Source organism: Vulpes lagopus, chromosome 7 (assembly GCF_018345385.1).
Source record: "Vulpes lagopus strain Blue_001 chromosome 7, ASM1834538v1, whole genome shotgun sequence".
In the NCBI taxonomy this organism is placed as follows: domain Eukaryota; kingdom Metazoa; phylum Chordata; class Mammalia; order Carnivora; family Canidae; genus Vulpes; species Vulpes lagopus.
In genome coordinates this window covers 30,874,905-30,889,930 of record NC_054830.1, presented here as the reverse complement: position 1 = coordinate 30,889,930, position 15,026 = coordinate 30,874,905, and the positions used below count along the sequence as shown (strand labels likewise).

Genomic DNA, 15,026 nt, shown 5'->3' with positions numbered 1-15,026 from the left:
AAAGAATCCAGATGCAAAAGGCCACATATAATATGATTCCATTTATATAAAATATTCACAATAGGCAAATCTGTAGAAACAGAAAACAAATGAGTGGCTCTCAGGACCGAAGGGTCCTGAGTAGTACTACTTAATGGAAACAGGGTTCTCCTTTGGGAGTGATGAAAATGTTTAGACCTAGAAAGGTGGCAGTTATATAACATTATGAATATATTAAAAACTATTGGGATCCCTGGGTGGTGCAGTGGTTTGGCGCCTGCCTTTGGCCCAGGGCGCGATCCTGGAGACTCGGGATCGAATCCCACGTCAGGCTCCCAGTGCATGGAGCCTGCTTCTCCCTCTGCCTGTGTCTCTGCCTCTCTCTCTCTCTCTCTCTCTCTGTGTGCCTATCATAAATAAATAAAATAAAATTAAAAAAAAACTATTAAATGGGTAAATCCGTGGTATTTGATTCATATTTCAATAAGATTATTTTTTTTTGGGGGGGGGGGACGCCTGGTTGGCTCAGTTGGTTAAGTGTCTGCCTTCCGCTTACATCATGATCACTGGGTCCTGGGATCAAGTCCTTGCTCAGCAGGGAGTCTGCTTCTCCCTCTACCTCAGTCCCTTCCCCTGCTCATGTTCTCTCGAGAACACACACACACACACTCTCTCTCTCAAATAGTCTTTTTAAAAATACTTAAAAAAAAAAAAAAAAAAAGCCAGCATTAAACTTGGAAAATTTCACACAAAATTCCAGATTGACTTCTGAGAAATCTCTATGATCTCACATCATTGGCCACAAGTTCCCTCAGGACAACCATCAGTGGGAGCTAAAACTTGTCCTGGAGCCCATCTCTGCCACTGCCTAATTCTGGACCTTAACAGGGCAGGTTTTGTCTCTGCCTCAGTTAGCTCTTCTGTAAAAGGAGGATTGTAACAGTATCTACATTTCATCTCTGCAGTATCATAACAGTATCCTACCTTATCAAGTGTTATAAGGAGTCAGTTTTAAGTAATATGCTTAGAACAGCACCTGTCACATAACTGTAACACTTAACTCATTAAGTGTTAGCTATTTTATATTTTGTGATACCTCATCCTTTTTATAATATAAATAGCATTTGCTTTTCATTTTTTGTTTTTACAAATCAAAGTATAGCATATAATGTAGCAGTCCAAAAGAAATGGAAAGACAGTCGTAAAATTTTTTAAAAGCAACATACAAAATACTGTCCACAATATGTGCTTATTTTTGTGTAACAGTAATAATGATGAGGATGACAAGTCTATACATAGAAAACAGTCTAGATAACTCTGGACTTATGGGGAACAAGGAAGGAAAGAATGTAATTAAAGGGACTTTTTATTAACATACATATTCATATAATGTTTCGATCATTCCAGTTTTATTAGAATATAATTAACATAACATTATGTAAGTTTAAGATGTACATATTTTGACATACTTATTGCAAAATGATTGCCACAAAAAGGTTAGTTGACACATTCCATCTGCTCACATAGGTACCTTAATTTTTTTTTAACAACAACCTTTTATAAGATCAGGAACTATAATATGGATATTTTTTCAAGGAGAAACTCTAATTTTGTTTGAGACCTCTGTAGGATTGTCACAAAATTCTACTGCTGGGATTCCCAAAGCACCAGGCTCTCTTCAGTCTCATTCTTTCTCATGAAATATATGCAGCTATGTTTTACAGCTGCCAATAAAAGAGATTCTGAACTCCTTGGTTCAGCAGGCAACACCTTTCATTACCTGGCCCAACACCCTTTTACCAGCTTTATCACCTATCAGTCCCCCTTACAAAGGCTCCTCTTGAGCTGAACAGGACCTAAAATATACATGCCTCAAATGTTTTTCTGCATGCCATTCTTTTTTTTTTTTTAATTGAGGTAAAATTCACATAAGATAAAATTCACAATTTTAACCATTTTAAAGTGTATAACGTAGTGGCATTTAGTATATTCACAGGGTGCTACATCATCACTATGTGGCTCCGGAGCTTTTTCACCATCCCAAAAGGAAACCCTGCACCCATTAAGCAGTCATCACTCCCCATCTCCCATCCCTCCCCCAGCCCCTAGAAACCACATCTGTTTTTGTCTCAATAGATTTGCCTATATTGGATATTTCACATAATTAAAACCACACAATATGTGGCCTTTTGTGTCTGGTTTCTCTCAGCATAATGTTTTCAAGATTCATCTATGCTGGAGCACGTATCTATAATTTATTCCTCTTTATGGCTAAAGAGCCCACTGTGCGGATGTACTCCCACTTTCTTCTTCCATTCATCAGCGATGAGCATTTGGGTTGTTGCCACCTCTCAGCTACCACGAACAGTTGCATGCCATTATCTTTCCCTTCCTTCAGTTTTACCTGCTAAACAAAGTCAAGCCCTCACCTGAGTTTCAGATCAACTCCAACCCCCCCCCCCCTTCCACCATCAATCAGCCTGTCCGAAGTTCTCCTCTTTTCTGAATGCCTTCTCTACTTCTATAGGTGACATAGCAAACTTCCAGCACATGGCAGAGCCCCCACGGACTTATTTAGGTTTATTCAAACTGTTTTCTTAAATTAGTTGCTAACACTGAAAAACTCATGAAAAATAATTGAAATCGAGCTCAGTTCCCTTAAAAATTTGCCTGGATTATTACACTAACCACAGCTGAACTGGTTTTTACCCCTGCCCCCTAGAGCCTATCTCAATAGCATGGCCGCAGCAGTTTTATTAAAACAGAAGTCAGAGCAAGTCATTCCTCTACTCAGAGCCTTCCAATGGCCTCCCACTCCTCACAGAATAAAATCCACAGCCCGCTGGATGGCCTTGAACCTGACTTGATTTCCCACCTTTCTGCCTGCCCACGAACTCCAGCCCTCACCCTTCTTGGTCAGCCCAGGAGGCTCCTGCTTTAGGCCTTTGCACGGAATGCGCAGGTCTCGCCTTCCCAAAGAGCCAACACAGACCACCCTAATTTAACACTGCAGTGCCACCCCCTCATCAGCACACCTGGTTCTCATTACCCTGACCTGCTTTGTCTAACCAATTATCATCATCTAGTATAACATATTTACTTACTTACTAGACTTTCTATTATCTGCTTCTTTCCATGAAAAAGTAGGTGGCACAATGGCAGGGACTTTCATCCCTTTGATTTACTAATTAATCCCCAATGCCCAGAGAGCACAGAATGACATAGGTGGGCACTCAAAAAACATTTGTTGAATAGGTATTGGGTCTATAATCTGCTGGCACTGAAAAGAGGCTGCCCTTTAAAACTGTCCATGATTTTGACAGTTCCTTCCAATTCTACCTGGCCCATTTCATTCCTCTACCTGTCTGGACCTGAGTCTGTCACACTTCTTCCTACAGACTTGAGTTTGTTACACTTCTTCCTTCCCTGCCCCTGGTCATTGACTTCCTGGTATCCAATTAATCTTTCCATCTGAATGTTATTCAAAAAAGGATGTCATAATTGTAGCCTGTGAAAACCACCTCTTAGTCTCTTGTCTTCCTGAAGGACAATCCCTCTGCTCATAGTAGAAGCTCAATAAACAACTACAGATTAAAAAGATCCTTTAGCATTTCTGTCAAATGTGTTTTCTCCCCACCTTCCCCACCCTAACCCAACCTCCACCACTACCAGTTGCTCACTACCATCTAGGAAAACGCTGCTTCTTTCTTGTCTGGTACTTCCCAGACATTCCACAATGAATGCCATCCTTTGTGATGACTTTGATGATCCCTGAAGGGTACTTCTGAATCGCTGGCCTTCCAGCTTTAGGTCAGAAAATTTTAAGGCCTCTTTTAAAGGTAGGGACTCCAGAGCTATCCAGTCACTTGTTCTAAGTACCTAAACAGAACTGCTACATCCTTCCTGAAGCTCCTGTTTCTGTTGGTAATGTTCAAAATGTTATCTTTGAAGATTCATGGTCATGTTGTTCAAAATGTTTCCATCTCTGCTACAGTTGCCTAAACCTGATTAAAGCACTGCATTTTTTGCCTAAATATACAAGCTGACCAATTTCAGAAGCTGAAACACCTTTGGTCTTCACTTTTTGAATCATGTTCAGTTTTAACCCTCAGCAACTCATCTTAAACTACTTAAACTTAAGCTCCCTATTCCTTTCAGGAGTAGATGGAAAGGTGGATTTTTTTTTCCTTCTTTTTTCACAGTATGTAAAACTTAGCACCCTCCTCTTCAAATAGTAAATGCACAACTGCAAATATGTAGTAAGAAACTCAATTAATAGTGATCTAGGACTGCTCATGAGCACACACTGCCTGGCAGTCTAGGCAAAGGCACTAGGCCCATGTGGCTGAAGAACTCCTGCTTATTTTAGAATTTGCTTAGGACCTTCCCAACTCTGAGTAGCTGGTTCTAGATTGCTTGCAGACAGAGAAAACAGGAGTGAGGAAAAACAGAACTGAAGAGAAACACAAGGGCATGCCTTTGGACAAATGGTTAGGAAAAGGTAGATATGGACAGAGGGTAGGAAATGTTCCTATATCCAAAATCCTCCTACAGTGTTGATAAGTGGAGGATGGTTACTTAGCACTTTTTCTTTTGACAAACACACACCAAATTATATTGTACTCTTAAATTCATTGAAACTTCATATTCAGGGTTATACTGAAGATCTTACTCAGATACCCTGAATTTTAAAAACTATCATCCTTTTATAAAAGTCAAACTCTATTATAACCAGAAGCATTGCATCTATTTGTCTGTGCTATGTTGGGATAGCCAGTTACCTTTACTTTGGAGGGCAGGCCAAAAATCCTAATCGATTTACCAGTGGATCTTCATCTGCTGTGATTGTGGAAGCTCTTTCTTCTTAATTCTGTTCAGATCTACAAAAACAGAAAAGGAAAAAAAGGATGAAACAATGGATAAAGCTAATCAGAAATCTACAATCTCATTAGTTGCCAGATGTTCCAAAATTATTATGTGTTTTGAAATGCCAAAGTGTTAAAATTAGAGGCACTTTACCAATTTTACAACAAATGCAATTCAGTTGTGTGTTTGTGGGGTTTTTTTTACAGTGAATTTAATTGGCTATATTTACAATAACGTAAGAACAAATGACTATTCAATGTGTACATAGAGTCAGCCTCCTGGGGCTTAAAATTATTGTGTATGATTTGCCACTAATGACTTTTCACTTAATTTTTGAAATGGTTATTCAGAAAGTCTGTTCCTATGAAACCTGTCAGTATCACAAATTTAAAACATACACACAGACACACACACACACACACACACACACACACACACACGCTGAATGAAATTACTATTTGGAGAGCTCACTCTACCCTTTATTATTCAGCAACTTAAAAAAGCAATTCATAACACTACAAATAGAAAGCAAAAATTCAATTAAACCATTCTCCTAAAAAGCACAAGGGAATTATGTGTTCCATCATGCACATATTTTCATACATATGCACACATACATATTTCAAGTAGAATGTGGCTACTATTAAAATTAATTTGGAGAGGAGCATGGAGTTAAGGAATCAAGAGAGTGAAGGTTAACAAATTAGAGTTAGAAAGCCAGTTTTCAAGTTTGACATGCAGCACAAGAGAAAGAACGGCAAATATAGGTAATGACACAGCTATGAAGCAGATGCTGTTAGGGTGTAGAGCACAAGGCAGGCTTACTTCATAAGAAAAATTCACTATTAATACATTTTTCTTCCTATAATCCTCACAAGCTATATACCAAGGTTGGGTGGCAAGAAGATTGTTTTGTTTAACTTTTATTTACTTTCATATACTCTGAGATAGTAAGCCAAACATTTCTATGGTCTGAGACATCAGATAATAAAGCATCTCTGAAAGTCAGCAGTTGAAATTCTGTGCCATGTTTCAAACATTTATTCATAATTATCTTTACTGGCTCTAAGTTATTCGTGGATCACATCCATTCCCTCTCCCTTTTTAAAACAGTTTCGGTTTCATTCACCCACAAAATGTTATTCGGTAATGTAAGCGTTCAGTAATCATTCCTCCAATCTTTATAAGCCAGATGTGTCTCTTCTCTAGATTTCTAATTCCTTCCTAGTCCCCTATCTTTTAAAATTTTTCTCTGATTTCCATTTTAGTGTTCTTTTTCTGCCTTATTTCCAATAAAAGCCACTATCTAGCTTAACATGTCTGTCCAGAGCCAAAATTCGTTTCTTTGCATCCTAAACACTTTACAGCTATGCAAAATCACTCAAAGGAAGCTACAAATTACCAGGATAGACAGCCAATAAAGATGTTATGTTAGAGATAACCATTCAGCCCGCTGACAGTGATTCCTTCAGAGTAGACTGGAGATGGAACAACACTGGCAGCAGATTAAACTCTGTGCTTGATAGGATTTCATTAGGTCAAGCTATTTTTCCATTTTCCATCAGGACACTCCAGGCATATCTCCAAAGTATCCAAGGAAGTCATCAGATTTTGGGTGCCATGAAATCGCCCCCAAGATAGCATTTACCTTTAAAAGAATTCCTCATTTACTAGCCTGCATACCTTAAAAATGCTTTAAGGGAGACTCTATTCTTAGAGGGAAAAAAAGGTAGTGGCGTTACTAAAAATAAGCAGTTAAAAATAGTAACTTCTCTTAGAATGGGGGCAGAAAGACAACTATCGTATGTTTGTATTATGTTCTTTTTTATCTTCACAAGAATACTATTCTCAAAAGAGCTGTTGTTACGATCCTCATTTTACTAGCAAGGGAACAGACTGAGAGAGGTCATAATTTGTTCAAGATTACCCAGTAAATAAACGGTTTGGAATTGGAACTAGAATGGAGGCCTATGATGTAATTTAGTTCCCTTACCAGTACACCATACTGTCTAAACAGCAACTTAATTTTGTTTTGAAAAGACAAAGAAATTGTTTAAGGGGAAAACTGAAGAGCATGTTCTAAGAATAGAAACATAAAACTGGACAGCTTTTATTCATTCACTACCTAATATGTAACAAATAGTCAATAAATACAATTTTTAATAAGATAATTTTTAAATGACTGAGATGGGAGAGAAAGAAATAAAAAAGATATAAGGGTGCCTGGGTGGCTCAGTCAGTTAAGCATCTGACTCCTGGTTTTGGCTCAAGTCATGATCATGGGGTCCTGGGATTGAGCCCCACATCAGACTCCACATTTAGCAGGGGAATCTGCTTGAAATTCTTTCCAAAATAAATAAATGTATCTTTTAAAAAAGAAAAAAAAAAAAGATGTAACTTGAGTTTCTCCGAAGTCTTGAGAAGCATAAATCTATTTACTCTTTTTTTTAGGAGCAGGGGGCAAGATTACAGAAGATGCCTTTCTTCTAAGAGCTGCCTAGCCCATGGTGATCCTTTTTCTAACTACTATGTAATTCTCAACTCTATGCCAAACGGTATTTATATTATGCAACTCCAAACTCCTCCTTTGTTTTGGCCAAAGTTGGACACATGACCTAATCTGAGACATTCCATTTGTTCTCCTTGGACCTAGAATTGGAATGAAGAGGGTCTACTCTGGTCTAGGCTGCAAGCTACCCCCATGCACTCTCAGTCTATAGGAAAAAGCCAGTCAGCAAAGGAAGAATAAACACAGTGCTCAGAACAAATCTAACCTAGGAGGCCACTAAATCCCAGAGGACAGAAAGGGAACCAGTTCCTGTCAGGGATGGGTCTTGGACTTCCCTGTCTCAGGTATGGTCTTCCAGAGGCCCAAAGCATTTCCTTCCCAAAGGGTTTAAGAATTCACGGACCTATAAAGTAAAAGGCTCCCTCTTCTGAGCTTAAATGTTTTTTAATTGATTCTTGATAAGTGCAACAAAAATAATCTTGCTCAAGACAGCAAAAACTTTTGTTTTTAAAAGGGCAGATATCACCAGAATTTGTTGTAAAAGAAGGTTCTGTGGAATGCCCAAGGGTTTGGAAAAGTCCTTTCATTACCTTTAAACAGAGAAAAGTCCACACTGTTACATGAGCAGTGTTATATCAACATTTATAGAGAAAAGGCCTTATTTTCTAGAACATTTTTATGTACTTTTAAGACTCTGAGAGCCTCGCTGTAATCTGGATCACTTATTGTACAGTCAAGTATGTCAAAATTAAACAAAAATGCCCTAGCCATGATAGAAGAAAGAAAAGCAGGCCGAACTGAGTCACTCTTGTATCAAAGCATAACATGAATTTTTTTATTTCTTAAACCTTCTTAAAATCTAGGGGCTTGAACCCCTAAGCACCCTAGGTGCTTGGAAAGGGCACAAAAGGGAAAAGAACAGAGTAGAGAGGGCCCTGCAAGGAGGATAATGCAAGTTCTAACTGGAGGGAAGGCCAGCTCCAATCTCTCCATTTTGCGCATGGAAAGACTGACAACCAACAGAGGTGTGCCCCATTTATTTACTCAATAAAAACGTGCTGAGCATGTGCTCCATGCCAGGTGCCATGCCTGGCACCAGAGCAACTCCATGTATAACCTCTGGGCTATCCTCTACTCTTTGACCCTCACTACAAACAAAGTCCACAGGCCTAAAACAGTGTCACTGTCTCTATTACTTTAGTGATCTTAGGGGAAAAAAGGAACTTGTTGCTAATATTTAAAAGGTGGGAAGATTCACATAAAATTCCACATTTCCTTTTTCTCTTGGAAAGTCAAAAAATGTGGCCACCGGGGCCAGCTCTCCTGAGTGGGGATAACTGGCTGATGCTGTCATGGGATGCCCCTTGCCACTCCCTGGGTACCTTCTTTTCCAAGTTCCCACCTGGCTGCATCACTCATTTTCCTTATACACCTATCTCCTCCTGTGTGTGACTGTTTAGCCTATGATGTTATCCTCAGGCTCTTTTACATGAAACACCACAGACCAAACATTTCCAAATCAGATTGCATGTTATCTGTAATTATTCAGCAATATGAATTAGTACGGCCCTGAGTTTACTCATTCTCTTCCTTGCTTTCACCCTGACAGGCTTTTTCCCTGTCAAAGCAAATTTAAAGATGAAACTCTATACTCCACACAATCTGACTTCTCAATGGTGCTAGACGTCCACCTCTTCAAAGACCAGCTGAAGTTCTCCCACTTACTGAGCTACAGGGTCTGCTCTCAAGGTCACTCCACTAAACACACAACTGCTAAACCAGGAGCTGAAATCACTTACTAGTAAGGACTCCAACACCTCTGGCCTAGGTTTCAAGGAGACATTTTAGTGTCCACAGTTAGTCATAAGGCTTTCTTGAACCTCCATGAAACTCCATTAAAGCCTCCATTTTCTGTCAGTGCTTGGCACCAGAACATTTCCATACACATTCAGCCCTTCTCAGGAAAGATTTCAATATAGCCATTTCTCACTTCCCTTGCCATTTCAGGTCACATGGCTCTCCCATCTCAAGCCCCATCTTTCCCAGGCTTCACTGACAGGGCTCTCTTTCCATTTGGCTGAGGGGTAAGCCATTTGTCCATCAAGCATAACTATAGTACACTATTTCACCATTAGCTGAAGGAGAAACAAAAATATAATTGTCAATAATTCCCTAGGTTGTGTAAAACGTTTGCTCAAGCCAGTAGATTTGCAGGTCTAAAGCAGAGTCCAGTAACAGTGGCTGACATCCACTAAGCACTACTTGCCAAGTGCCCAGTTTCAACACAGTAAACCCTTTAAATACATTCTCACCTAATCCTCCCGGTTCTATGATGTAACAACTTTTACTATCCTCCTTTACCAGAAAAAGATACTGAGACTTGTGAGATGAGGCCCCAAAGGGGTAGAACTGTGGCAACTGCATACTAAAGTGGAGCTGAAAACCATTCCTTCTACTGCTACCCTGCACAGCAATTCTTACCTCTTTCCTCCACACTTGCTGTTCCTGCCATCCTAAACTACATCCTACCTTCCAAGTAACTCCCATCCAGCCTTTAAAACAAACTCTGATAAACCTCTTCAGGTCATCACACCTACATCCCTAAGTGGGCTTCTTAGAGGCAGGGTCTGCAACATTTCACCCTCGTACCCCCAGGGCCTGATATTCTAAGTGTTAATGCCTGCTGAATAGAATTGAATTCAATGAAACCACTGGGTCTGACAAGCTACCCAACTACTCAAGATAATGTGGGCCTGGGGTGGGATGTTCCCGCCTTGCTGAGAATTTGCGATTAGGCCTGAGCAATACATAGCTGTTGTGGCATCTACCCTCACTCTTCCCAACCAAGACCACCTATAGACAAAAAAGGGGAAGGAAGGATGAAAAGTAAAGTCCATGATGCCTACTGTCCTCTTGACAGGGCAATAAAAAGTCTGTGGTGTTGACAGGGAAAAGGGAGGCCTGTGAGGGACAGAAGGGGTTTCTCCCCCAATATCTGCCAGGGGGACATCAATCTCCTGATCCTGGAGTAGGGTTATAGAATTCTAAAATCCACATAAATATACTCAGTCAAATCATTCTTTGCTACTCTAACACAGTCCTTTAGGAATGATGTCAAATAAATGAACAGCTAGCAAGTATTTAACTCTGGAGGCATACTTATTAACACTACCAATAACAGTAACAACTTTTACTGAGTGTCTATTCTGGGCCAGCCCCTGTGCTAAGTACTTTACATGCACTGTCCTGTTTAATTTTCACCACAGCCCTATGAAGAATGTTAAGAAGTGAGGAAATGGAGGTATAAAGTAGTTAAATGGCTTGCCTAAAGGTCACTACCAAATGGCTCACGATAGAGGCAGTTCCTAGTGCAATAAATATGTAATTTTTATCAACAATGCCTGCAGGGTTTTTTTGTTTGTTTCGTTTTGTTTGCTTGAACATTTCTACCCTTCCTCCTTAAGTAAGGCCACGTAAATAAAAGCAGGCGGGGCTACCTACTGCAACTTTTACTAGCTTCTCTAAAAGATCCAGGCAAAGTCCTTCCTCTTCTGTTAAGCCTTTTAAATATTATTTGTGATAAAGATTGCCAATGCCAACCTATATCCACATTCTTCATCTTCCTGAACACACAATTAGACTACATTTCCCAATTTCCATTGCAGTAAGATGTAGCTATGTGAGTCCTAAAATATGAAGAGAGATGTTGGGTTCCACTTCTAGGCTTGACCCATGTAATAAACCTCTTTGTTTTGATCCTCAGTCTCTCATAACCTAGGTTAGTAAAATGGAGAGGGCTCCAAGCCCCTAGAGGAGGACAGAGCCACAAAACTTCAACCCTTAATAACTAGGTAGAAAAGAGCCTCCTTGCCAACCCATACTGAGCTGTGACCTGAGAGAGAAATGAACATGTATTAAGCTACTAAAGTTTTAGGTAGCAATAGTCAGGCCACCCTAATACAGTATTAGTATTGTTGCCTAATAAGGCTTTTACTTACACAGTTTATTCATTTCTCACTGTGAGGTAGGTATCATCTGCATTTTATAAGTGACAGAACTAAGGGTCAGAGATCAATAATCTTGTCCTCCTCTGAACAACTACAGCATTTACAATCTGAAGGATCTATTTGGTAATTACTTATGGATTGCCTTATTATATATGTTGGCAGATTGGTAGGGCATTGATGGGTAGGGCAGTTTTCACTCCTATAGTTAGCTGATTTTTTCTTCTACTTATAACTGGTTTTCCAGAGAGCTGTTAATGGGTGGGGTAGGTCCTATATCCCTATACTCCATACCACTTCACACATTGCCTCATGAACATACAAATTAATCTAAAAATCTATATTCTTTAAATTATCTACTTATATATAAATTAACATACATATATCTTAATAGATACATAATATATAACACATACATTCTGTTAGGGCAGAAGGGCTCTTAAATAAATCTGACCAAGAAGGGCAGCCCAGGTGGCTCAGCGGTTTAGCGCCACCTTTGGCCCGGGGCATGATCCTGGCGTCCCGGGATCGAGTCCTACATCAGGCTCCCTGCATGGAACCTGTTTCTCCCTCTGCCTGTGTCTCTGCCTCTCTCTCTCTCTCTCTCTCTCTCTCTCTCTGATTAATAAATAAATAAAATCTTAAAAAAAATCTGATCAAGAAAATTGTCTTATGTGCTACAGAGCTACTTACTACATTTTTACAGTGCCTGGCATACAGCTGATGATCAATAAATGATGGCTTCCCTCTTCCTCTATCCCAACCACTACTTCAAGTACAATCATGCTGCTTGATGAAAATAAGGATGATCAGAAGAAAATGTTAAAGTGGTAGGGAGGGGATCCCTGGGTGGCGCAGCGGTTTGGCGCCTGCCTTTGGCCCAGGGCGCGATCCTGGAGACCTGGGATCGAATCCCACATCGGGCTCCCACTGCATGGAGCCTGCTTCTCCCTCTGCCTGTGTCTCTGCCTCTCTGTCTCTCTCTGTGTGACTATCATGAATAAATAAATAAAATCTTAAAAATAAAAAATAAAAAATAAAATAAAGTGGTAGGGAGCCTGGTGCCTCAGTGGTTTAGGCCTCTGACTTTGGCTCAGGTCATGATCTCAGGGTCCTGCGACTGAGCTCCCTGTTCAGCAAAGAGTTTGCTTCTCCCTCTCCCTTTCCCTCTGCCCCTCCCCTCACTCCAGCTCACATGCTGGCACTCTCTCTCTCCTTCTCTTTAAATAAATAAATAAATAAATAAATAAATAAATAAATAAATCTTTTAAAAAGAAAAAATGTTAAAGTGGTAAGTAGAGGTTGATTTTAACTACAAAGAATAGTTTCCTATGGGGAGGAAGACTAAAACATTAGGAGCTAGAGCCAAATGAAAATCAATTGCCAATTACAAGAGTATCTCATTTATAAAAATCTGTTCTGACACGGTCTTCAGAAACATGAATTCTGGGCAAGCCAACAGGTGAGTGCTCACATCTCCCCTTCATTGCTAGTGAGCTGCAGAATGGTGCTTGAGGACTCACCTTCTATTTGCTCAGTTCATAGGTCTGGCCATATGGGATTCCCTAGAGCCATGATATCATTATTCGTAGCAAAACACTAATGTGTCCTACAGCATCTAGCATATTTTTTATATTTTGTTAGAAAACAACATACAGTCATCTGAGGAAGATTTGTTCCTTCTGAGGCTGTTTGTTCCCATCCTTCATCTACCACAGTAAGACAGTATTAACAAGATGCAGACACGGGCCTTCATATGGTGACATTTCACACTAACCACATACAGAAGGTCCCGGACTTAACAATGTTTTGACTTAATGATTTTTCAACTTTACAATGGTGTGAAAGTAATACACATTCAGTAGAAACCATACTTACAATTTTGGATTTGGATCTTTTCCCAGGCTAGCTATATGTGGTATGACACTCTCGTGATGCTGGGCAGCAGCAGCACCACAGCTTCCAGTCAGCTATGCAATCATGAGGGTCAACAACCCACACACTGACAACCATTCTGTACCTATAGTCATTCTGGTTTTCACTATCAACACGATATTCAATGAACTACATGAGATAGTAACATTTTCTTATAAAATAGGCTTTATGTTAGATGATTTTGCACAACGGTAGGCTAATATAAGCAGGTTTAAGGTATACTGGGCTAAGTAAGCCATGTTAAGTGAGTTAGACCTTTTTTTTTTTTTTTAAGATTTTAGGTAATCTCTACACCCAACATGGGGCTCAAACTCACAACCCTGAAATCAAGAGTCACATGCTCTACCAACATTCTACTGACAGCCAAGAACCCCAGGTTAGGTGTTTGTTTTTTGTTTGTTTGTTTGTTTTTAAGATTTTATTTATTCATTCAAGAGAGACACAGAGAGAGGCAGAGACATAGGCTAAAGGAGAAGCAGACTCCCCATGGGGAACCTGATGTGGAAATCGTGGAAATCGATCCCAGGACCCCGGGATCGAGATCTGAGCTGAAGGCAGACACTCAACCGCTGAGCCACCCACGTGCCCCAGGTTAGGTGTTTTAAATGCATCTTGGAACAACTTATGATGGGTTTATTGGGACATAACCCCATTATAAGTCGAGGAAGATCTAGCAATTCTCTTTCATTATCTAATTAATGTAAATATTTAAATTGCTGTTCATGCAAATATCATGTCCCAAAGAGTCTCTCTCTGCAAAGCTCTTTCAAGAAGAAATGAACACAAATGAGTGTCACTTTATTTGGTAAAACTAAAGTATACACTTGGTTTTCTTACTCCTGCTCGGTAAACAGTTGCAATATTTAACTTGCTGATGGAATGGGCTTTTCCCGGGGTAATTTTCCCTTTAACGTTGCCGTATCATCTGTAACAGTAGGCAATAAGGTTAATGCTATAATCAGCTATTACCTCGGTACATACGACTTTAGCTGCTGTTCAAATATAGCAACAGAGTATAGGACAACCAAGCAAGAAAAGTACAGGTTTGAAAATTAGTGAATCAACCTCTGGACAACTTATTTTAAAATAAATATGTTTTTAAATGTTTAACATTGATGCTCTTTTTAAAATAAAATTCTTTTAAAAATGAATGAAAAATGCCAATCTCAAAAAATCACATTTATGTAACATTCCCAAAATGACAAAATTAGAGTTGGAGCACAGATTAGTGGTTGCCAGGAGTTAGGGACTATATGGGTAACATGAATGACTAAAACCATTAGAGGACAGCATCAGGAGATTTTTGTGGTGCTGGAATAGCTCTGTATCTTGTTTGTGGTAGTGGTTATACAAATCTACATGAGATAAAATTACACAGAACTACACACATACTCTATACCAATGTCACTTTCCCAGTTTTGGTATTGAATTGTAGTTGGGAAAGATGTAACTTATGGGAGAAACTGGGGGAAGAGTAACCAGGTCCTCTCTGAACTGTCTTTGCAACCTGTGAATCTTTAATTATTTCAAAATAAAAAGTCAAAAATAACTAAAAGTATGTTAGATTATAAACAGACTTCAAAGAATAATTTATGCAACCTATAAGATTAAATAAAACCCAAGCCTGTGCAATTATTTTTTTATCATCTGATTTTCCATTTGGTATACAAACTACAGATAATCTTAATAGAGGCAAGAGTAGAAATGAAGTAGGTTTTTTAATTGGTTTCGCT

General features: G+C 39.4%; 1 protein-coding gene across 5 annotated transcripts in view; it reads right to left on the bottom strand.

Annotated features, from left to right (window-relative positions):
* ATXN7 (ataxin 7) overlaps positions 1 to 15,026 on the bottom strand; it is a 143,252-nt gene that overhangs the window by 106,105 nt on the left and 22,121 nt on the right. For all 5 annotated transcript variants that reach the window (XM_041764447.1, XM_041764448.1, XM_041764443.1 and 2 more), the window contains one exon: positions 4,761 to 4,859. The gene's annotated coding sequence lies outside the window, so the exon portion shown is untranslated. The remainder of the gene's footprint in view (positions 1 to 4,760; positions 4,860 to 15,026) is intronic.